This window comes from Aphis gossypii, chromosome 2 (genome assembly GCF_020184175.1).
Source record: "Aphis gossypii isolate Hap1 chromosome 2, ASM2018417v2, whole genome shotgun sequence".
In the NCBI taxonomy this organism is placed as follows: domain Eukaryota; kingdom Metazoa; phylum Arthropoda; class Insecta; order Hemiptera; family Aphididae; genus Aphis; species Aphis gossypii.
The window spans coordinates 65751886-65779339 of NC_065531.1; the positions used below are offsets into that span (position 1 = coordinate 65751886).

Sequence of the window (27454 nt, forward strand, 5' to 3'; positions counted from 1 at the left end):
TGTTGAGTTATTCAATTATGGTAGTGTACCTCGCAGGTGTAGTTATACATAATATCATTGTATTACATCGACACTAGCCCTGTGATCGGAGCGCGTATCATGCCAGGACCGTTACACCGCGATGTATTTACGAGGGTTTCTATCACCCGGCTTTTTGAAAATCGATTTTCAGTGTATTACCCCCTCAAAATGCTTTGAATATAGAGGGCGTGTAAAACTCGACTCTAGAATCCGGCGCACAGATTTCGCGCAACAGCTTTAGAGACGGTTTTTCACAAAGTTTCATCTCGATGGGGAAACATTTCACTTTGGGCTGGCTTCACAGACACCGTGTTTTGGTCCACACTCTATCGCCGCTACTACTGCCATCTGAACAACAATTTCTTATAATCGCTCTCCGTCAGGTGGGTAAATTTTGCATACATTATTTATCTTTTATATTGTTGTTTTTTTTTTTTATTAATTGATAACTACACCCTCATATAAATTCAAGTATTTTTTAAAGTTTAAATATCCATTTACAACATTTTTTTTTAATTATTAAAGATATCATTTGTGTTTAAATTAAGATTACAAATAAATATTTTTTCCTCCAAGCTAGAGCTGTTGAAAAATTATTCGAGACCATCAGATATAACACAAAATTTAAACGAGTAGAGTGATACGTATTAAAGTGACTGAACATGCTCTGCTCGGCTAAAATTTTAATGATCATTAATAGTAATTGAGAATGGATTAGAGATCTATTATACAGTATTTTTTTTATATATTTTAGGATTAATGATTAATAAAATATTATTGATATCTGTTACAGATCATAAAACCACAAACTCGAGTCGAAAAACTTATTTCATAATATATTGTATATTACTCAATTTTGTAAGTGTATTGTGTTATTGTTATTATCATTATTACGTATTATTAATTATAATTTATAAGTATACCATGTATTCAAAAAGTTTGGAAACATTATAATTACCAGCTGTATGTATATTTTAATACCTAATTAGAGCAATAATAGATAATACTGCTGCATAATTATTATTATCGTGTAAAATATTTAGTTACATAATTTTATTAGTTATATCATATATACGATAGTATATATCATATGATCGTTTATTAGCTCGAATTATTTTAATAATGGTTCCGAACTTTTTGAATACCTTGCATAAGGTTGTAATTACTATACTAAATTTAAATTAAATACCTCGTTCCTCTCCAAAACAAATACAAAAGAGTTAACTATATACAAAATTGCAAATTTGTACTTAAAAAAATCAAGGCTGGGCAAGTTAATGATTTTTTTAGTTAACTCGTTAAGTTAAACATTAACTTTGAAAAAAAAGTAACTTAACTTAGTTTAAAGTTAAAATTTTCTAATTTGCAAAATAAAAAAAATCCAGACACATAATAATGTTTATTAAATAGTTTTTCTTTATGCTAAGAAAATTACTGGGGAAATTTAAAATGATACATCAAAGGATTAACTAGCTATAAAAAAACATACTTTTCTAAAAATATCGTACTAAATTTTGCATTATTCTATGGACTAAAATTAACTTGAAGTTAACATGTTAATCTTAAAAAAAAGTAACTTATTAAGTTAAAAGTTAATTTTAAAAAAAAGTAACGAGTTAATTAACTTAACGTTTTAACTTAATTTTAACTTTTAATTCTTTAATGTCCAGCCTTGAAAAAAATGAATGATATCTTATCAAAAACACTCCGTGAAAAAACATCGCTAAGTACAAAAAATCACTTAAATCATAAAAGTTGTGATATCAAAAATTGGCTAGATAATTTCATAAATTCATTAATATAAAAGTATTTATAACTGTTTGTATTTAAAATGTACCTTGTGTATTTATTTAGTGTAAATAATAATTTTACTTAGCTTGTCGTAGTTACTATTATTTAAGTCTCTACAACTAAGAAACCAAATGCATTATGTTTTTTTTCTTTTTTTTTTTTAATTACGATGTTTTATTTTATTTATGTAGAAATCGAGACATCCGCGAAAGTTTCAAGTCAATTGGTTCATTAGTTTAGGCTACAGGGTAGCCGACGTGATTCATAGATATTAGGTACGTATATTTTATTATGTTGTACTAAATTAGTAGCCTAAGACAGTATATTTTGTCCTCATATACAACAGCCCGCTAACTAAATAGATAATATATAGGTTTCCCGGCTCCCGTATTTAAGTTTTATATAAGTTTTAAACATACATAACTATTTGTTGAATGGAATATTCATTGTATACGCATATATATTTATTACACACACACATATATATTAATACATACACCACACTATTACACTATAAGCACGTCGGTAAAAAATTACGGTTGTATTATAATTGTGTCAAAAATTATTATTAATAGATAAATTGTATCTCACTAAAAAAAGGTTAGAAAAACGATCATTTACCAATTGCCACCCAAAATACCTTTATTTATACCAATTCTCCCACCCAAACTACTTAGAGAAAAATGTACCTGCTTCCCGCACGCCTAAAATATAGTCCTTAAAATGGGGTAAGTAAATACACAAATAATAAATAAAATCGTTTAATGTTACATCTATGACATTTGATTAAACTTCATCGAGTATTAATTTTAATGGGCGTTTAGAAATATCATCCACGGCTTTCCGCTTTAAAGCATTACAAATAGTTACCCTCGTTAAATTTTCCCGCGGCAAATGTTTATGTTCGATAACTGATTTTAAAAGCACCGTTTCATTTTCACTCGTAAAAAGCTTTGAAATACACGAAATTAATTTACATCGCCATTTCACACCCGCTTGTGTAATACAATCTTCATAAAAAGTGTAATTATTTAAAACTAACAAAATGTTGCCCTTTTCGCTATACCTACATATATACTCGCGTATAATATTTTTTATCATGTTAACAATGTTAGGGATTTTCGTTTACTAAAACAGTAAAATGTACCTACCTAACGTATAAACCACAATATCGTATCACATAATAATTTTTAACAACCATAAAATAACTAAAAAATGGATAATAAATGATAATAAAATGCGTATTGCGATAAAGCCTAATATAATTGTCGTAACTTGGGCGTTCTGGTAAAATCCTCGCTTTGCACCAAGTAGGCTATTATAAGTAATAATTGAATGAATTGTTCTACTATTTTGTATACATAATTTTAAATTTTATTTATTACTTGTTGACCCGGCAGGCGTGGTCCTGTCATTAAACTATGAATATTAAATTCGAATTGTATAAACAAAAAAAAAAAAATTATTATTCCAAAAACATAGTGTTTATTATTCTAATGCCTTATGTGAGTTATGATACGGTGATACACAACATTCTTAATTTAATTTTTTGGTGCGTATATGAATAGTTTTGTAGGTATTCCAACACAGAAACAGTCGAAATACAACTGTCCGTGTGAAAAACATGGATTTTGTGTGAACATGACTTTCTTATATATGTATATAGAATATAGATTTGTATATTTACCTCCCCTATTAATTACGGGCTATATATTGTAATCGTGTATATATTAATATATGGAGGCCACTTTTCACCACTCCAAAAACATCATAGGTAGCCTAATTATATTCAGAATACCTTTTTAGACAACCAAGTTGCGTCCCAGGTTTTAATGGCATAAATTAATAACACATACTATTACATCACATAACTGATTAACTATATGATTCCATTGTATATATTTGATTATATTACGCTACATTGTCGAACATTTAAATAAATACAAAATATGAACAGATTATGTATAGATAAATATATTAAACATATTATTAAATATTAACAGCGTCTCAATTACCTATGTTGTCTGTTTTTAAGTCCTAATTGTATTAATGTATGTCTTTAAAAAAATTTAATAACAAATAAATAAATACCTTAAAAGTACCTATGTGAAGGTCATAATATTATAATATACCTATTGGCTGTTGGTTTATTATTTTTCTTATTCTATGATAAATGGTGTGATATAAAGGTACGGTACATAAAGACGACGACAAAATTAACATATATATTATGAAACCTATTTTTCGACGAAAATCGTTTGAATAATGTTGTCCTGTGATCGTCACAATCGAATAAGATATAATTATTATTGTAACCTATACCTTTATAATTGTTACACTGTCATAAATAATATATTATCATTAAATCTTCAATTTTCGGCAATAAAGCAATAATAACCGCGCATAGCATTGTTAATGATCGTGTTTTCCATTGCGGGCTGCGACCGCTGCCGAGTGTTGTTGAATAATGCAAATTTAAATAACAATTGTAGTGACTAAAATTATTATTAACTATATTGTAGTACAGTAAAGTTAATGGAAGAAGTTACGTGTTTATGAGTAAAAATTATTTAAATAAGGTCGAAATAACTTATCCAACTTCCCCAAGGAATCTCTTGGTTAACGCTAATAGCCTGATATTAAATAGTAATTATTTTCTGTTGGTTTTAAATAAAATACGTATATAAATAAGAAATATAAAAAAAAGAAAGTTTAGCGAGGTCGGTAGCCAGCGAATTTGATAAGTTTCTTTCAGGTGTAATAAGGTAAACACTGATGGCAATTCATGATACCTCTAACAAAATAAATAACCCCAAGAAAACATAACCCTATAAAAAAATGATGTGTGTACACGCTAACATATTATATATTTGTGAGATTTTTTTATCAATCTATATATGTATGAATTAAAAGCAGTCAATTGTTTTAGTTAAAGTAAAAATAATAATAAATTAATAAATAATAATAATTTCTATTACTATACCTACTATTATTTTAACATTAAAAATAAAATTATTGGTACTTTTCTTATATCCACTATAATATGTCTGTAGGTGTTTATTATACTATATCTGAATCTAATCGATATGACAGACTAACTATGCCCACCTGCACATCGAACCGTTTTTATTGTATACAATAATTTATCGTTGAATTCAAATGTACAATGTATACGAAACATATATGTTACAAACTTAAAATTTAATAATTTATAAAATTTATTATCAAAAATGTAATACAGTAGAAATATAATAAACACTGTTGTAATAATTAAAATAATGTTAATCATTGTTCCCACTCGACAATCTCTTTTTTAATTTTGCAAAATCTCAATGTGGGTTATTTTTTTATAAAGTTATTATTCGCGATATCGTAATTCGTACGTTATTCTAATAAACCGCAATTCACCGGCACACAGTTCCGCACAATATACCTTTTTATTTTGGATGACACACATCATAATTTACAATGTTAAAGTATAACTCGTAATATCTATTCTATGGTCGCAACTCGATTATGACTATTATAACAGATAGAAAATGACCTGGTCCAATTACGTTCCCAAAAATAAAACGTTTTAATTATTTATTGAATTTACTGCCTGCAAAATATAATATCTTTTTTTGTGAAGCAAGAAGTATGTGACAGAAATTATCCCCATATTTGTATTGCATAGGTACTTGTAATAATGGTGGCGTTAAACGTTTGTAAATTATTTAATTATACCTATATTTTCTTGAACGAGTCATTTCGAATGATTACAATTATAGTATAAGTCCAATTATAGTATAATTATGATAATGATTTGATTAGGTAGGTATTTATACATATTAAAATATTACTTAGTGAATATTAAATTAAATGTTTTTTTTTATTTGTCAACAAAATAATGATTGTTTCGGATAACGTAGGTACGCCATCAAATTTTTTACATTCTTATCGAAAACAAGTTTTGTATTTCTTTTCTTTTCCTTGTGTCCGCGTATATAAAATACTTTTAACGAATTAAACTTCATTGAATTTTGAAAAAAACTTCGTAAATTGTCACGACAGGATAGTTGAATTATTCAAGACATTTTTTGATCTCGTTAAAAAAAATACGGTTTTGTTGCGGAAAAGGGAAACTGTTTGTCAACAAAAATTTCATTTCATTTCTTAAAAAAAAGTTTTAACACAACCTAGTCTTGTCGAATGAGTAAAATGAAAGAGAAAGTTTAAATGTTATACTTTTATAAAAGTTCCACTAGTACTTCGATCTTTGAGAATCAAATAGTATTAATAATTTGTTCAAACACAAAATACAGTTGTGGCAACAACAAAAAATCATCATAAATAAACAATTTTTGAATACAAATAATAATAATAATTATTGTTTGTATAACATTTTTACGAAGAGTTAGTTGAAGCATAAAATATATTTTGGTTTTTGAACAATGTTTCGGAGAAAATTATCTTCTACTTTTTATTTTATATAGTTTTAGTATAATGCATTCTATATAATATTGCAATAAATAGGATACTATTATTTATTGGATATTATTATTACAATTTAGGATTTCTGTACACAATGTTTTTCATTCTTGCTTAAAATACCTGTAAAAAGAATTATTACTTAGAATTTATAACTATACTGATTGTATGTACAAACAATAATCTAAATACGTGATTTCGATTACACGTGTGTATATATTTTATGAGTCTATTGGTATTAACGATATAAAATATGATCCGTTAACCGTGAAATCTGTAACAGTTCAATTGAAATACTATGGACTTAAACTATCAAAGTTCAGTTGAAACCCGTCTGTCAATGATTCACACATAAAATATGTAGTATGTAATATTTTATACAAAATATTTCATCTATTGTTACAAATTACCTCACTACAGTCTACAATACATTTTGGGACAATATTAAATTTGTTCAAACATTACAGACTGCTATAATTGTGTGCTTTCCTACCATACAATTTTAAGTCATTTCCAATACAGTCCTAATTGTACTGCTTTTAAAACCTAAATACCAAATACATAAATATCTTAAAAGTACCTATGTGTAGATCATAATATTATAATTTGGCTATTGGTTGATAATTTTTCTTATTCTATGATAAATGGTGCGAAATAGGTACATAAAGACAAACGACAAAATTAACATATAATATATTATGAAACCTCTTTTTCGACGAAAATCGTTTGAATAATGTTGTCCTGTAATCGTCACAATCGAATAAAATATAATTATTATTGTAACCTATACCTTTATAATTGTTATACTGTCATAAATAATATATTATCATTAAATCTTCAATTTTCGGCAACAAAGCAATAATTACCGCATAGCCTTATTAATGATCGTGTTTTTCCATTGCGGCCATACATCGTTTATGACATAATGTTCTACTGCACACGTCATTTTATAAGTTCGATCTGAAAACAAAAACAAAAACCGTACTTCGAGTACAGTCTTTTTAGTTATCGAAACGCATCAATAGTTTCCTACAAAAAAAATTGTCCTAAAAATTAAAAACACTGTTTTAAGTAAAATTTGCATATAAAAATATTATTATTATACTAATAATAGCAAAATTAAATTAAAAAATAGAAGAATAGATAAGATATTAAGATAATATATAACATTATGGTACCTTGTACTTGTAGTTACTAGGTCATAATATTTTTAAAAAAATTATACAAATTATAAATAAAAAATATTTATCTATGTACCTATTGATAATGGTTATACCTAAATTTCAATACATATAATTATTTGTGTAGAACATGATGGTTATATCACATAATATAATACAATTTAAACAAACATAGATATAAATAAATATATTGCATATTTTAAATCAGTTTCGAGTCTTTTTAACTGAACCATAATATTATACACAATCAGTTTGGTCGTGATTGGATACGCAGGGAACTATTATTTTAGGACTTTTATAAAGCCATTCTATGTATATATTTTTATACATAGCGTAAACCTATATTATACGCTACTATATCCTAAAGGGCTGGTGGTATTTCAAATGTTGATACCGATATTTAGTAACCGGTATGAGCGGCATTACCGGTTAGGTACAAGTATAATATTCTCGGTGATTCTAGAACGATCTTTCCAATCCGAGAAAATTTATATTTTTTCATGCTGTGGAAGAGGGAAGATTTTACAAAAATAAAAACTAACATAGAATAAAAATCCTTTAGTACCTACAAGGCTACAACAAACTGTTCTATATCAGAAGTTCCTAACCTTTTTGTGGTCTAGAATATAAAAGTTTACAAAGTAGGGTATAATAATAGGTATGCGGTTTGAACAGTATACACAATAAACTCGATTTTCCGAATATAATGTTAATACCTATACCATTATTTTATCAAGGACGGACACGCATTGGATATTTAAGATAAATACCTACTCTAACGCGGTATTTTCAGTAACACGATAATTATTCTCAAATATCAGATACCAATAATTAAAGTAGTCGGAAGCAGAAATAGTAGAATCGAATAGAAGTAGTATCGGAAATACGGAATACCGTCAGACCTTTTATATCCCCCAACTATTCTAGTTCACATATTGTTTAATCTTCCCTCCCCACTAATTTTTATTCGCATCGATCACTGTAACGCACAGTAGATTCTATACTAATATTTATTATATATTATATTTGTCGAACGTGTATATTGCAGTGTGTCTAACAGATGGTCGACAGTGGATACGTTCCGACTGATGTTGCATGCAGCAGAGCTCATTCCAGATCCGATACAGATAACGATAGTAATACTATAATACTTCTCATTCTGTAAACCACTATAGAAACGATTTCAACAGCGATTCCTATAATTTATATTTTTATCGTGAGTGCAGTTCGGGATTAAGAGCAGCCTCAATTTACAATTAGTTGGCCAAATGATTGAGAAAAAATCAAACCAGGATTTTGTGGATAGTGATGACAGTGATAATGAGAGCATTCACTCTGAAATTAACCATAATGAACAACTATACCAAAACAACAACTATAATAGTTTAGACGAAAGAAACACTGAAATAGAAATTAACAACGATCTAACTGAGGCCTCTAATGATGAATCGAATACTGAAGATAGCATGGAGGAAATATTAGAATTACAAGAAATCTTGAACGATTTAATGAACCGCTGGATATTATTATTATGGGACATCCTTAGGGATTCTCTCGATATACCAACAGAATCAGAGTGATAATCATGAAAACCTGTCATTATATAGGTACACATATTTTTGGATATAAGGCATTCACCGTAGCCATCGTAACTTTATATAGTAGTAGTATAATTATAAATCAGTAATATAAAATTAATACTAAAAAAGCCACATTCGATATATTAATTTGAATAGATTTTTAATATATGGCTCGATAAATAAAGTGTATGGGTAGTATTATATACATACATATTATTATGTCCTACATTTTTTTTTTTAATAATGTTCCATCATTAATTTAGAGACGAAACTTGAAGCATTTTGATTTAATAAGATATAATGTTACACAATTCGTTTTCAAATCCATTTGTACTATTTTTTTTTTAATTTAGCCAAAAATCTACATAACTTATGAAATACAATTATTACGTAAATACGTAGTAATTTCATCTTCGGCGATTGAAAATCCATGTTTAAAGTTGTGCTAATGTATATTATTGTTATACTTAGGTTAGCATTCCAATTTCATAACGTCATACTTTTAAAAACTAATTCAAGTATTTTGCTGTAATGCATATTACATTTGATATAAATAGGAAGTTAGGTACTAGTTTTAATTAATTTTATAAATATTATTATAAAATTAAAATTAAATTAGACAATTTGGTTTAAAAATCATCTATAATTTATCACAAAATTAGTACTTTATTATTATCTATATCTATATATTTAGACATTTTTTAGGTTAACTCAATGACTACAAGTAAACATTTTATCAATTACATTATTGTTCTAATACAGAATAATTTTTGAATTGCCATATTATGTATGTATACGTGTCTTGTAAACATGTGTAAACGTTGTTATTAATATTTTAAAATGATAAATTTACAAAACAAAAAAATTTCCTAATACTTATTTTCATGTATACAGGGGTCTTACCTGAAGGTATGGTAATTAAATAATTAAAGTAATAAGTAAATATTATGGCAACTATATTTCTGGAAAACCCGTTACACGACCAAGTGTTTCAGGTAATATTAATCTTAAAAATTTCTTATTTTAAAATATGTTTAAACTTTAAAGTTTAAATGAATATTGTGTTTTAATTAGGCTTTTGTCATTTATGAGCTTCTGTCGATGTGTTACATATTTATATTCGTATTTATGATAATTTATTATAGCAATTAGTATTTGTTGTGTTTGATTTTAATTATTTAATTACGTGTTAAACCAATTTTCGTTTTAAATAGGTGTTATACCTACCTATTATTATGTTTATATGTACATGATATAACTGAGCTAACTATTATTTCGTTTACATTATTACTCAACGATAATAGATTAACACAATGTAACATATAATATGACCTTTATAATTTTTTTTCTAAATGTATACCTCCAAAAATGCGAGAAAAATAATTATATTATTCACATAATTAACGTACCTACCTACTTATTTATAATCAACGTTTGACTAAGGTTTTTACTGCACACCATACTTGTTTAACCAATATTGTTATCTTTTAAGAGCCAATATGGCAATACATTAAAAAAAAAGCGCGTTTAATAGTTTAATTACAACAAATTGAAATTAAAATACCCATTTTTCGATCTAAAATTTAAAATTATAAAAATGATAAAGTTTGCAAACTAAACATTAAATAATATGATATAAATTATATTCTATATAAACTATTATGATATGTAGATGACTTTATATTGTCCAATTTTATTTTCTAAAATCGTAATCCACGATTAAACTACCTATTCAAGTTTACTGATAAGTGTCAAAAATTGATGTACAATAAATAATTTACCTGTAACTTGACAATAAAAGTACAATTTCTAAAAATAAAAGTTCATGCTCACAATTATCGATGTATTTGAATTAATCAATTGTTTATATTCATAACATATCCACATATAATGATATTTGAAAGAATTTATTACTAAATTGCAAGTACCTATATAAATGTGTACGTCGCACAAATTTAACTTACCTATAAGTACACAAGTATGTAACAATACGTAAAATTAACTATACGACTTTTTAAATGTGTGGTTTTGATGACTATTAGGTTCATATCGTATTATTATAATAAATAATAATTAGGCAATTTTATCTGTGAGCATTTGTTTTCAAATACAAAGTCAAAATATATATTTTTATGAATATTTATCAATTATCAATTATCAATTAATATGTTTTAAATACCTATATTAAGTACAACTAATTTATTTGAAGAATCGCAATAATAAACAATTATTAGAATACAACGTAGTAAAATAAATTCGGAATAGTACACGTACCTATAGTTCATTTATTAATGTATTCGAAAGATTATAAGTATAAAGTATAAGTATTAAGATTTTTATTATATAAATTGTTTAATATTAAATAAAATTTTAATTATTATAAACTCACTATTATTCATTTTATATAAATTTAAATACCTACTAATGAATTAATATATTACAATAATAAGCTACCTACAATTAATACACAGGAAAACAGTGTACCTATACTATGTATGTTCAATATACCTATTTAATTAAAATTACATAAAATATTTCAATTATTATTATATTATTATTAAATATTATTATTGTTATTATTATTGTGTGAATTAAATAAAATTAAAATATAATATGTTTGAATGAAGATTGCAACATTTTTTTTTTTAATAATATATATTTTTAATATGCCATTTTTATCATACTCATAGAAACACAGTGCTAAACAGTTAGTTAGTTAGAATAATAAGTCATTCAATGTATATCTGTACATGTTATACATGTACCTAATATTATTATGCTACGTGCCAGATTTTAAATTTTGTTATTAAAGAAGTACAATTTTTCTATGAACGAGAATATTACTATATAGCTATTAAACACGTAGCCAAACCGTGAGTTATGCATGAGTATCACTATATATAGTATCAGTCAACTCCATAGAGAAATAAAAAATAATTACAATTATGGAGTATTTATTCACTTTATAATTAATATTATAGAAATAATATTATCATACTTGATTTATGTATTATTTGATCTATGCTTCAACATAACACTTAAAGATAATTTGTGAAGTGGTTCATAGTTAGTGGCTTTAAAGGTATATGTATAGGTTATACTTGAGTAGTAATTATTACAACAATAATAAAATAAAAAACCATTCATAAATTTATAAAATAAATAGGACCGTTTCAATAAATACATTAATTTTAGTTGACAATTTAGCCAACCTTATTCCTGACCTAACCACAATTCACCGGATGGCATACCATTCCACACAATATACATTTTTATCTAACCGATTCAAGAAGTGTTGTTGTACAAAAGATTATTTTATTTTTCCTGAATGTAAAACTATTCTACACAAAAATTGTTGTGACGTTGCCAATAGTAGGTATAATATGTGAGTAGACTAGCTATTTGTATTCAAATTATATCACAATAAAAATAAAATAAATTAGTGAATAATTTTAATACAAAACAAATGATTAATAATATAAAGTATGTGAAAACATGTGATTAATAAACAATAGTTTATTTCAGTTTTTATTCTAAAAGGTAATAATAATAGTTTCTTCATTTAACCAACTCAAAACTATCATATTTTTTATTTTTTCGTCACATTAAATATTTAAGTCCCTATATGTGATACTATGAAACATGAGAAATTATGTTTATAGGTTACTCACTATAATACCAGCACAAACAAACGGCTTCTAAGTTTTATATATTATCAGCTTTCACAGTTATTCTGAGTTGAATAATTTAAAGTCGGTCCATGTGTATAATATATTTAATTATATATCAAATTTTTTTTTTTAATTTTTAAGAAAGCGATAAATCCTAATTAAGTAATACATTTTCAATAACTCTGCAGTGTTGAGTATGCATTGATTAATAAATATAACACTCATCTACGAAATATCTATAGACGTATAAGTCTAGACGTAATGAGACTTGGACGAATATATTCGTGATCGCCGCCTGCTCAAGTATAGTGTTACATCGTATACGCTACTATATTTTTGTATCCTCACAACTGCTGCTGTATCTATAATATACTATTATATTATTTCATATACCTCGGTATAATAATATGATTATGAATGATAAAATATGTATTTACTGATTAATTGCACACTTGTTGTAGCCGTATTCAGTTCCGCCTATATTACACATAATTCCGCGTATTATAATAAATGGACTGCATACCAATTTCTTTTGAGCAATATCTGATTTATATACCAGAAAGGAATCGAGTATATAATACCGCAGTAATTGTAATAGTATATTATATCATTCACATAAAGTTATAAATTCCGGTTCTAAAAAGCTGAATTACCAGCGATTCTGATTTAGCAATGCTGTACAACGAACACCTATATATATTTTATTTTTTGGAAAAAAATCAGTTTCCATATAAAACATGTTATACTTAACGCAACAGAACATGATAATAAAAGTAGTGGTCTGCTATATAAAATTCAAATTGATTTAACTTATGCATAGAGGAAAAATAAACATTTTGAAATAATCTTACTCGAAAAACTTTTGAGCGTAATGATTAATAAAGGTACGACTACTATAAAATAAATTATCGCAGCTATATCGTCTCTGTTTAAATATGGCAAAACGGTCATTTTGAATCGCTCATCGCTTATAAAATGCTAAACTCGGACACTTTGTAGTTTTTACATATTATAATTTATAACATGAACAAGTCTTAATAAATAATATTATATTATATAACCTATAGATATGATTAATTTACAATAAAATTTACATAAAATTAAAATTTACAATCAAAACACCGCATCTTTGAGGAGTTTTGGTCCCAATTAATAATTGAAATTGCAGTATACAACTTTGTAACATTTTTAATATAATTTGTCATGACTTCAGATTTGTTTGTATTAGGCGTATACGCTCCGCCGTGTGGCGTGTGTTCTGCAAAAAGTTTGGAAACACACATTAATTTATTATTCTATGTATATTTTGATACCTATTATACTCATAGAAACAACAGATAACGCTGTTACACATTTATTATATGTAAAATATTTAATCACCTCATTAATTATTTCATAATATCGTTTATCAGTCTCAATATTAGGTAACAGTACCTATGGGCTACGGCCGTTTCTAAAATTTTTAATCATATCGTATATTTTATAACACGTAGGTATATATTAATAATATTGTGTGTAAATTAATAGAACGCCCGCGAGTTCTCAAACGTACATTTTTGCCTGACCTTAAGAACGTACGCGTTTTGTATTTTTAACATAGGCAGATATTTAGATCGTACAAATTGACAGCTCTGATTAAACTTACACATGGGCTATCGAAAGGTATGTGTAGATAACTAGATATAGGTTAATATTATAGTGTGATTAAGATTACGCGGCCAACCATTGCAGGTTCTGCGTGGTAGGTAAGTACTACATACGTGCAATGTACATAGAGTAGTGGGTAGTAGTGGATACTGCACATAATTATATAATAATTATTATATATTATGATTCAAACCTTTAGGTACATAAATAAAATATTATGCGAGAGCACTGAGGGTATAGCCTATATTGTGTTTTGTTAAAAGTATTATTAGGTACCTATAGTATGTGATTAAAATGCGTGTTTTACAGCAATGCAATAATAATAAATTAATGAACTATTTACATTAATTTTTATAAGCTTTCGAATATTTTTGTGAAATATCTAGTGTGTCTACATTAAATCGTATAATTTTAGCCTCACGAACATTTTATTATAGTCGTAGAACCAGATAAATATGAGTATTGTGAGCGGTTTAACTATATTATCATTTAAACATATGTCTTCAATGGTGTTCACGACTAATATTTAAGCATGTCTTGGACACTTGAAAATATATTTAAAAAAACATTTTCAGTATTATTTTATAGCAGGGAATTTTTTTTTTATTTTTTTGTCAAGCTTTATTTTTCTAAAGATATTTTACACGTGTTGTGCGTTTTATAGTACCTATTTTACAGTCTTAATACAATAATGTCATATTATTTATAACCAGCATGGCATAATATATAGTACTTCATTTGTATACACTATACAGTCCGGTACACTAGTTTTTCGGACCGAACAACCCGGGTCCACCACCCCGCGACGATCGAGATACGTGGGGTCGGGAATCGACGCACAGTTTTTGTCCGTTTTATATTATGTCAAGACGGCATTCGTTCAAACTAAACTCGACCCTCATATTGTGCGTACGAGTCTACGCGTGACAAATCTTTTTGTTACATTTCGAGGAAAAGCGGTCACTGTTTAAGTATATAATATAATATATATATTATATATAAACATATACAATTTATTCGAACCTTTCGACTCCCATAATATACTTCAGGGTAGTACACAATATAATATCATTATGTTATCGTGTTTGGCGACGGTCTTATGCTATATATACAATAGCGATTCGTTTTTATCATTTCCAAAAACCATCTTTCAAACATAATGATATACAAACGATCAGCTGGGTGTACGTTTTTGTATACGCCGCTTTACCCTCGTCCATAATCCCCGCGGAGGAGCAACATATTTATACGCCGATGAATCTTTATATTGTTTATTGCTTTGCGCTGCAGGGCAGCGATTTAATTCTGTACACTATACGATACGAGCAAGGATTTTTTTCATTACAATAATATTATATATTATATACATTATAACAAATGTAAAATATCTACAATATGTATCCGATATATAATAATGAATGCACGCATACTCTGTGCCATGTCTATAGTGTAGCTACAGAAAGGGTACTGTTTTATGTTTCACACGCGTTTAAGTCGATTTTAAAATGTCTGTACACGTCGTGTTCGCACTTATAATATTACATTATTGGCTACGGTATTCAGGACGATTTCTATTTTGCTAATAATTATATAATATAGTAGTCATCGTTGAACCACGAGTATCGAACATGTGCAGCAGTGGCGTATTTTATCGGTGGTTACGTATATTCGATTGGAGAGCTTCTATAAATGTGCTTTTAAAATTGTAATATATTAGGAAAATACGGTTTGTGAAAAATCTGTAATTGATTTTAATTCGAAAATCGAAACATATGCATATAAGATTCAAGGTTGCTACAAATCTAGAAGGAATTCGCATTTATTTTTATCATTTTTTTACTATCTAAATTATAAAAATCTCGCACATACGCATGTATATACATGCAAGACTATTTAAAAACAATTTCATATTTTGATATTGGATTATCTATACTTTGCAACGTACTTATATAAACCCGTGATAAAACAAAATTGTTTTAAAGTCCAAAACCTTTACTTTTATTATGTGGTATCGTGCGTGTATGACGCAATAACGCGTGTCGAATATTAAGTATAATGTCGGCAATGAAGTCATTGGAGAGCGTAGCGACCAGTTTTTGTACCAATGAATGCAAAACAATTGACAGTCAGCCACTCCCCCCTCCCGCCACAAAAATACAGCTTATGTAATATACCATGATTACGATGATCTTCACAACGCACCGCTATTTTAGACATTATAACCGCAAGCTTTTATCAAAATAAATAGTATACATACCGATTGTGTAACAAACTTTTTAGGTACTAGAATTAAAAATTAAACTTTCTACGCTAGCACGACAACAAAAATAAAATCATCACATTTTTACTGTCCACAGTTTGATATTATAGAACCTATGTAGGCTACGATCACTTTTTTTTTACCGAAAAAACAAGCCATTATCACCATGCACAAATTAACATATGGTATTTTACTAATTGCTATAAAGTAGTACGAACAATTAATTTAAGTACCTAACTACTGAGCAATATATATATTTAAGTAATAAGTGGAATAAGCTACTGATTTCACGTAGCCATTTTAAAATAATATAATTTAATTTTAAATGTGAAAAAATGAAGTAGAAACAATAATATCCATCAATTTTAATTAATCCATAAAATATTATCATTATATCATATATTAAATTAGGTGAACAGAGCAAGTTGGATTAAGAATTAATTAAATAATTTTTCCCGTTTTTACTTAAAAATTGAGTAGGTAGGTACCTATAATTAATACGATTATTTACACGATGATAAAAAAATATTTAAAATATATTTTTTTTTTAAATTTTTTTGTTTAATGACTTAAAGTTATATAAAACAATGATTGTCCTAAGTTAAAAAAAGTTAAAGGACCATCTGGCACATACACAATTTTATTATCGATTATTGTAGGTTTGATTTATAATTTTTACAGACTTTTTATGGCCATAATGAGCAATATATTATTATTAGATAAAATTATAGACATATTTTGTTCGAACTACGTTTTATGTGAAATATACCTATTACCGATGTATATTGTATATATATAAAGAGTGGTTTGCCTAAAATGCTTATCTTTACTTTTTTTAATAATGAAGTTATTCAAACTCTGACTTTTGGAAATTTTAAACATATTTGAATACATACCTACATATTTTAAATTTCTTGTATTTTCCATTTTTGTATTACCTACTTAAGAAGATGTCAGCACAGTATTTTTTTTCTCTCTCAGTCCCATGCACAACATAGATAAAACTCTTTCTCCTATAAAATCGTTTTTTATGGTTTTTGAGTAATCTTAAAGTAAGATTACCTAATATACAAAACCTATAAAGAATAATATTTTTGAAAATATGACATAAAATTGGTTTTATATTTTATTGTCATTTGATTTTGTATTTGACTTTCAGTTTCAAAATAAAAAAAGCGGGTAAGTGGGTACCGCTCTGTTGTATATTAGGTGCTATGTGGATCACTATTATATATTATAGAAGTGTTAAATTTGAATCCAATAATAGTTATCGTTGTATACGAAAAACAATTCTGAACGAAGATGATTTGTCAGCCTATAGGATATCCTTTCGAATGGTTAGTGAAAAAGGTGGTTTATGTTTCAATGGCCTGAACACACCAAAATTCAAGTTCTTTTATAATTATTGTAAACTAAACTTATGAAAAACCTTGTATTAAATTTTCAATTCTTAACTACTTATGCAAAATTTTTTATGAATTATATTTACAAAATAATTTGCAAATATTCATGATTTTGATGAATTTTTGTCAATATTTGAACTTCAAATACTAATAAAAAAATTGTGCCTATGTATTCTTATAATTTTTTAATCACTATAAGAATAACGTATGAGAAACTTTGTGTTAAATTATCAAGTATTTTTATTGAGCTAAGAAAATTTATCGACACTTCGACAAATTTTTTCAGGAAAATTGAAAATTTCAGTTATCTATAAATAGCTCAAAAAAAGTCAAAACATTTTGAAAATTAAATCATGGAAAGAAAATACTAATCTTAATAACTGATGAAATTTTCAAGTATCTATGATTTATATTTCTTGAATAATAACAAATATTTAAAATCGTTTAAGGATAAATTGTTATCGTTACGCGATTTCATGAAAATTTAAAACAAACGCTCAAAACATTTTTCCTATAATGACGCTTCAAGTTTTTTTTATAGCTGTTTGAAGCAAAACTTATGGAAAACTTAGTGTTGAATTTTTTACCTTAGATATAAATACAAACAATTTTATGAATTTTGAACTACAAAATAATTAGCAAATATTCATGATTTTGATGAATTTTTGTCAATATTTTAACTTCAAATGCTAATAAAAAATAATTGCAACTAACGATTTTTAACTTTTTTTAGCTACAATAAGAATAACTCGTAAAGAACCTTGTATTAAATTTTCAAGTTGTTTTGGTCATCCAAAATTTTTTTATCGACACTTCAAAAAAAGAAATCTCATAAAAATCGAAAATTTCAGTAGTCTATAAATAACTCAAAAAAATTCGACATTTTTTTAAAATTTAACTGTATATAGGTAACACTAACATAAACATTTGGTGAAAATTTCAAATCTTTTCAGTGATTATTTTTTGAATTACAACCATATAATAAAATCGATTTAGTCGATAACTGGTTTTGCGTAGAAATTCTCGTTTTTTCTCAATTTTTTTGAAAACTATTGGAAAATGTTTACTTTTGACCTCTATTATGCACCAAGAATATTCACTTTTCTATCGGAAACCACCTCCGAAGTTTGAAATTGAAGCATTATTTCGACTAGTTATGCTGTATATAAAAAAAAACACACATTGTAAAATCAATACATTCATCACTTTGTTCAGAATCTAAAAAAAAATGTTGAAAATTTAAATTATGTTTAAATTGTTTTGAGACAATACTTAGAAAAATCGATTTGCTATAACCTCAAAAATATGATTCTCTATATAATTTTTGTAATGGGTGATTTTACTCTTAGATTACTCAAAACCATAAAAGTATGATTCTGCATAAATTCGTTTTGTCTATGTTTCGCATAATAGGTTAGAGATAGAAAATAAACAGTGCGCTGGCATTTTCTTAAATAGAAAAATTCGATTATGTTTCATAAATTAAAAAAGATCATATTCATGAAATATAAAAAACAAATTTAAATTGTAATCAAATAAATTATTCGTTGTAGCACAGTATTACAGTATATATTTAGGGACACGTAAGGAGTTCCTTATAGTGGTCTTCAATCGTTTTTAAAATAAAAATTAAATTTATAAATTTATGTAAAGTAAAAAAATAGTTTTTAAGTTTACGTGAGTCGTGAAAAATGTAGGCCTAAAAAAGTGGGACGCGAGACTAAAATGGTTGAAGTCCACTACCCTATGGCAATATTTCTTTTCTTCAAATAAGAACTTCCTTTTCACTCTTTTGTTATACAGTAAATTATTTAGTCATAATTTTTGAAAACATTTATTATATGCATCTAATTAAAATTTCAAACGAATAGTTTTTCAGTTATTAAAATATTTATGCTAAAAAAATACCTATAGTCCTAACTATATTTATTAAAATATAAAATAGATGTATCGAATCAAGTATTTAAAATACTTGGTTATTTTATAATTAAAAAAAAAAAATCATAAATGTTGATACTAGAATAGCGATTTACTATAATATTTTCATATCATTATCATATCCTATATCTTTAAAACATGCACCATAGACCTATTGATTATTATCCTTACAGTATTAAAAATTAAAAAAATTAAATACAACTTGTTCAAACGTTGGTTATGATACGTCTATGTTTTTAGAAAATTTATCTGATCAAATAATTATAATAAAAAATTTTGTATCTCCACAGAAAATTTCTTAAATAGTTTACATAAATAATAAAAATTGGAAAATATAATAGTCATTAAGTATATGTTATTATAAATGAAAAATTAGCAAGTGTGCTTGTTGAATCGCCTTGAACACGCATAGAGCATTTACACGCAGGAGCACGCGCGCAAGTGTGTGAGTGTGCTTTTGGCGTGTTCCAATGAAAATGATAATTTCCACTAGGCGCCTCGCCTCTTTTGCGCCAGCGTCATTCAACAACCGCGCGGCCGTTATAAAATTGGCCCACCCTCGTCTCAAACTTGGGATAGTTTACTTTATAGCCAGGCGTACGAAATTTCGGCGTGACATCCCATATTGTCGCTCCGGTCGACTGCGTGTCTACGTCACTTCTACATCAGTCCGAGAGACTACTTACACCAGAACTGGAGTCATTCATCGTTCAAATGGCCAAACGACACAATATATTTGAATACCAAAATACATATTTATCAAATTGTTAAATTAAACAATTTGATAATTATTTTTGTATTGCTATTTATCGAAGTCTTCGTTCAAAGATTATTTACAGGTGAGCATCATGTTGGTATTATATATATATTTTTAAATATACATTATCACTTTTTTTTTTGAACTTAGATTTTTTTTTCGTGTCCGTGAATTTTTAATTTTAAGCAATTAGGAACAAAAATAAAAATATTCTAAAATATTTACTTATAATTTTATAAACAATATTTTAGTTAAACATTTTTTAGTCAACTATTTATTTTACACTTATTATGTATAATACCTACCATAGTTAACTAATCTAGTTGATATTTAATTTTGATTATACCTACGTCTTTGAACACTGACGAAAGTTTGACCAAACAGTGTATGGACTTTTTCTGCATAACGGTGAAATGTATTTTAAAAGTTATCGGGAAATACATTTATTTATTTATTTATTTATTTATTTATTTTTTTTTTTTGTTAAATTGAGTTCCATATTATTTTCTTTAGGTACATGAGAAAAATAGCAATTATTTATTTATTTCAAAAACATAAATATAAATATTACGCCCAATAAAAATACATTATATTTTTAAATAAAATATTGAATTATCAGTAATAAGAAATTATTTCTAGTTTCACATATTTATGAAATTTTTTTATAATAAGAATATCAGCTATGAGTCTATAAGTATTTGATACTACTTTATTACAGCCTTGCAGGACAGATAAGTAACTTGATATAGGTACCCTATATATTCCTGTATACGTTTTGTAGGATTTTCATACAACTTTTTTCATTCCTTACCAAATACATGTATATCAAAGCCAAGAAACAAATTTGTTATTATTATGATGATCTTTGTATGAATTTAAATAATAATTTGTTGTGGCTATTTTACATAACTTTTTTTCTATTTAAATATGTTTCCGATTTCATAAATTATATGATATTTCTAAAAATGACGGGATATTAGATTAAAGTTATAGTATTTAATTGTTTGTAATTTTTTTTTATTCCCAAATATACTAAAACTAATTTATAATTATAATTATGTTTGAAAAATGACCAACAAAGATAATAACAATATTAAAAATAAAACGTGTTAAATATACCTATATATTATATATGTATTGTTGACGAAAATTATTAGTTTTTTACATTAAAAATAAATCAAACAACTATAATAATTATTTTATTTTATTTGTTTTTATTTAAAAGTATTAATTAGTAAAAAATATATTTCATAACTAAAACTAATTAAACACTCGAGTATTTTATTTGATTTTTTCGGTGATTTGTATAATTTTAACATAATATAAAATATAAATTATAATTACATACTTATTTATGTTTATTTCTCATATGTACTCGTATATATATTACAAAAATTTCCGCTTTTTTGGCATTTATGAAGTTTGCCCGATTTCGACTTTTACCCTTAGACCGTAATTAATATCAATATATTATTTTATATAATATATAGACCTATATACAATTTTATGTATAAGTCTACATACTAATTAATTCTTATTATGTATTTACAGACTATTTGCGATGAGCGCAAGTGAGATGACTTTCAAACAAAAATGCCATTACTATTTGAGTCGATCATGGAATTTTTGTGTTAATCAAATCAAAAAAATAATAGATATGACCAATTTGGCCGAACATTGCCTGAAAACGCATAATAAAGGGGAACCTTACTCTCTTATCCTTGAAGAACTTACACGAAATCAAGAAACACAAACCGATGACATACAAGAATCGCCTAAGAGGAAGCGAGCAAAATTTGCTCTGCAGAAGTATTCAGAGGTATTCGAAGACGATGATGATAGATCTGGGAAATTTTCAACGAATTATTCTGCGGACATATCTGAAATGGAAATAACACCTGATGATTCACCGATTCTTGAAACCCGGCTTGAACCCGGTTAGAACGAATATTTTTTACAGTGAGGATTCTCAATACCCCTAACCGCATTAACGTTTCCCTTTGATAAAAGGACCCATTTGAATTCTCGTGTGTGATTTGCTGTGAAACATTAACTATTGACATAAAGATTTAAATTGCAGGTAATATTCATTCATTTCAAATTAATAAAATGTCCACATTTCTATTCTTGTCGCTTATTAAAAACTTTCGGCTGTATCATAATTAACTGTTAATAAATGAATATAACAAAAAAATTTTATACTGAAAATTGTTATTAACTAGTTTTTCAGCTTCATAGTAAAAAAAATTATAGATAGCATAAGTAGACTTATATATTTAACGATATATAATTATTAATACCTATACCTATACCTGTTACCTAAATGCTTTAAATTCATAATTAAATTGTATGTATTAGACGTATATTTATTTTATTTAATCAACTTATTAATCTTTATTGTATATTATACCTATATAATCTGTTTACAAAAATATTATTATATCGTTATTGTCTTCTTGTTCAGCTCGGCTTAAGCTGAGGCGTAAGCTTATAAAATGTTGAAAAAATTTTCAGACAATTAGTACATAAAAAAATGTTTATCAAGAATTATTTGTATATTAATTTACACGTGGATCTAAATACTATGTACATAACTATAAATACTTCTAGTTATAACTATAAATTGTACCTATTCGAATAAAATACATGATTTACAAGAGAAAATGACTCTATATAGATTATATATATACATATAAACGTGTCCATACTACATGCATAAGCGCAATCTGTGGGGCTATGAAGGCTTGGTCTCCAAAATAAGTCATAGCCCCCTAAAAAAAAAAAAAAAAATTCAGTTAAAATGTATTATTAAATATAAATAGCTATATAATTAATTATAAATTTTTTTATACAGCCCCTTCCCCCGAGACAAAAACTGAAATTGCACCTATGAAAATATGGACATGTTTAGGAGGTAAACAATGGTCATTATAATGACCATTATACAATCACGACATATAATTAAAATTTAGGTACATCTGATGTACAAACTATGATAGCAACTTCTACCGAAGAAGTGGTCACATCAACGAAAATGCAAGTACAACGTTTGAAGCGTAAGTTATTGGTGTTCTTAAAAAGTCTAGCCATCAATCATACAAGCCAATGAAAAAAAAAATAAAAATAAAAAATATAATTTTATTGTAAGTTGTTAAATTTGAATTCGATAATAAAGAATTATTGCATACAAAAAACAATTGTCAGTTAAGGAGGTTTATATTAGGTACTAAGTAAATACTAAATTTTATAATATTGATATTGTTATCGTAGAATTTATTTTAATATTAGTAATACGGTTGGCTTGAATTAATTTTTTCAAACAAATTGCATTTATTATTATAATTTAATAAATAATAATAATATTAATAATATATTGGTTATTAATATATAATAATATATAATATATAATATATTAATAATAGTATATATATGTTTAATATATTTTTATAATTATATTATAATTATTAGGTACATTTTCTTCAATATCGATGAATTAACGTACAACAATGTTATATACTCAGTGTAGTCGTGGTATAAATAGAAAATGCCGCAATGACATTTTATACAATGTTGAACTAAATATTTTGAAAATATAATTAAGATTTTGTATTATAAGTATAATATAATAACGCACGTTAATTTCAAATCCCTGCAAATAATATTTTTCAATTTGAACCTCGCATGTCGTCTAAAAAAAAAAAAAATAGGGTATATATTTTAGATTTTTCAATTTTAATATAAACTACTTGTCTAATGGGAAACCTTGTATTATTTAGTTTATTTAGTTCAAATTTAAACTAAGTTATTCAACTATGTATAACAATTGTATACTTAAAAATTTATATTTTTAAAAATCTTTAATAACAACTTAAAAGGAAACATGTTTCCTTTCCAAAAAGTGATGCATCACTTGTCTGATAACAAACAAAAAAAACATATACGTCATTGTAAAATTCATCACTTTGCTATCTGAATCTCGAATACACAAGAACTTTGTTACTGACAATATAATATACATTTTAAATAGCGTAATAATACGTAGAAAGTATACAATACTTTATAATCACCGCGGTTTCGACTGACTGCCGCTTGTTCACTGTTAAGGTTAAATCATTTATTATTTCGTAAATAGCAACTAGAGTTCTCCGCAAATAATTACGCCTTGAGAAAATTACCTTAAGATTTTACTAAGATATCGGCTTAGGGATATGTATGTACTTGAATATTTTTTTAAATACCTGCAATGCTCTTATGCCTTGACTTTATACAAATATTTTACATTGTTTTTGCATATGATACTGAGTTACAAAAATATAGAAAAATACACGGCACGCATATAATATTTAGAATTTATTATAAAACATGTTTTTAGTGGGTAAGAGTACGTTGAGGAATTTTTGCATGAAAACTTGTGGAAGAAAATAAACTTACACGTTTTCATCAAAATATTTTGTGCTATAAGTGTGTGTCAGCCCATGAACCAAATAATGTTAATATTGTCACAAGCGTGAAATTAATATATATCATAATTTTTCTAATTAAATAATTTTGAACAGTAGAGAAGAACTGGGGGCATCATTGAATAAATGTAATAAGATTTTAAAATTAAATTATGTCTTTATCGTTTTTTGTTGTACCTATACAATCTATAGGTACACGTACAGTACAATATGTATATGAGTTAAAGGTAATGCGTGATGCACTATGCACATCATTAGTTAAATTTTCATTACAAATAAATAATAAAAAAATCAATAAAACTAGGTATATACTTTTTTAGGTATGATAATCACCTGAGAGCACCTGTTTATTAATGACACTCACTTGAATTAAAAATTAGTAAGTTAAAAATTAAATTTTGATATTAATTATTGGGATTTTTATTAATTTAATTTTAACTTAATTAATTCCGCTTTAAAATTACGAAATGTTTTTTTATGTTTTATAAATATATATTATCCCTATTATATATAATTTTTAAATAAATTTATTTTACAATTATTCGTTTTATATGTATCATGTATGTGTGTGTATATCTGTAGGTACCAATAAACAATACAATTATTTTAAAAAATTCATTGATTCTCAACTTTAAGAATGATTCAAAATTGAAAATTGAATACAATTGGATACCAAACAATTTTCACTCGCTATATATAAATAGATACGAACCATTAATTCTTTTACAATATTTTCCTAACATCCTTCACAACGGATTTTATATAACTTGAAAAATGTATTTATTTGGCGATCGTCTAAACTAGTATCCACTAAATAATATCTTATAAGATGTTTTTCCTACTCCAAGGCGCAAATCTTAAAGAAAACATTTCATTTCATACGAAATTTAAAACCATCTGTCGACTCTTTACGGCCACAATTCGTTATGTACGATCGTCGCTAGTCAGACGTATTAATGTAACGTGCGGCGGTTTTGTTTATGTTCTGTTATTTATTGTTATTTTTATATAGGCAAAAAATACAATGCAGTATATCCCACCAGATTATAGACAGCTGTACTGAGTATAATAACAATACAAAATACGTGTGTAACACGCATAGAATATATGAACACTATAATACACGACCCTTGTAATTGTCATATTTGTACCCCGCAGAGAGTCACTATCGATTATATAATATATATATAATATATACACACCATCCGGTCGGTCAGATAAACACGTGTTGATACGTGTTGCTCGTACACGACGACCGTAAATTTAACTACACCCGTAAATATATGATTTAAATTTAATTTCTAAATATCGTAAACTCTCGTTAGCTGAAATTTGGATAGTTTTTTAAAAGCATTCAACTATTCAGAGTGGAGTTCAATTTTTTGTCGGGCACGCGAAATATTTTATTTCTTAAGTCAATTAATAACTACATAATATTATATTTAATGCAATAATAATGTATATATTTTGTATTTATCGCAAGTGTAGTTATTTATGATTATTTTATTAAATATAAATGTATAAATAAATTGCAGCATTATTATCTTTATTATATTATAAGAATTTAATTATAATAACAATACCTAATATATATTTACACCATATTACGTTATTGTTATTAACAATTATACATTATAACATTTATATCATATATTTTATTGAGTTCATAACACTTTTCTGTAAATAGGTACCATAAAACAGTGTGAACAAGTTTTTATTATAATTAGATTTTAAAATTACTTAAAGTATATTGAAAATGTCATAGCATGAGTATAGTAAAACTCATAATACACGTAATAGTCTCCACAAATAATTTTTTTAAATCATAAATAATGAACATCATAATATAATTCATCGTACATATGAAATTTCATCCAAATCTGAACAACTAACATTTATAAAAAAAATTAATTGTGTTTGTACATATTTTGTTTAAATAGTTCCAGTAAAAAATAATGCTGAAGACAATTTTATTAAATTTTAAAACCTTGTAAGTAAAAATTCCTATAATTCTAAATTGTTTTTTTTAAATATTGAGAATTTTGACTTGTTTAAAATAATATTAGATCCAATTTGCTTACAAAAATCAAAGTAATAAAATTGCATTTTTTTATGGACTATTTATCAAGTAGACAATAGTACAGTCGTACAGACAATATAAAAAATATCTTACACACATTATAACTACGTCACAACGATATCTCGTCCTCCCCTCAGGATCTATAAGAATTTTAAATCGATAAAATTTTAAAATATTTCGTAAGCCAGTTCTTGT

At 26.2% G+C, this 27454-nt stretch overlaps 1 protein-coding gene across 1 annotated transcript in view; it reads left to right on the forward strand.

The window, feature by feature from the left end:
- Window positions 1-312: 312 nt before the first annotated feature.
- Window positions 313-27454, forward strand: part of LOC114126190 (uncharacterized) — a 34497-nt gene continuing 7355 nt past the window's right edge. Inside the window, exons 1-3 of the mRNA XM_050200872.1 lie at window positions 313-404; window positions 815-879; window positions 2004-2087. The gene's annotated coding sequence lies outside the window, so the exon portion shown is untranslated. The remainder of the gene's footprint in view (window positions 405-814; window positions 880-2003; window positions 2088-27454) is intronic.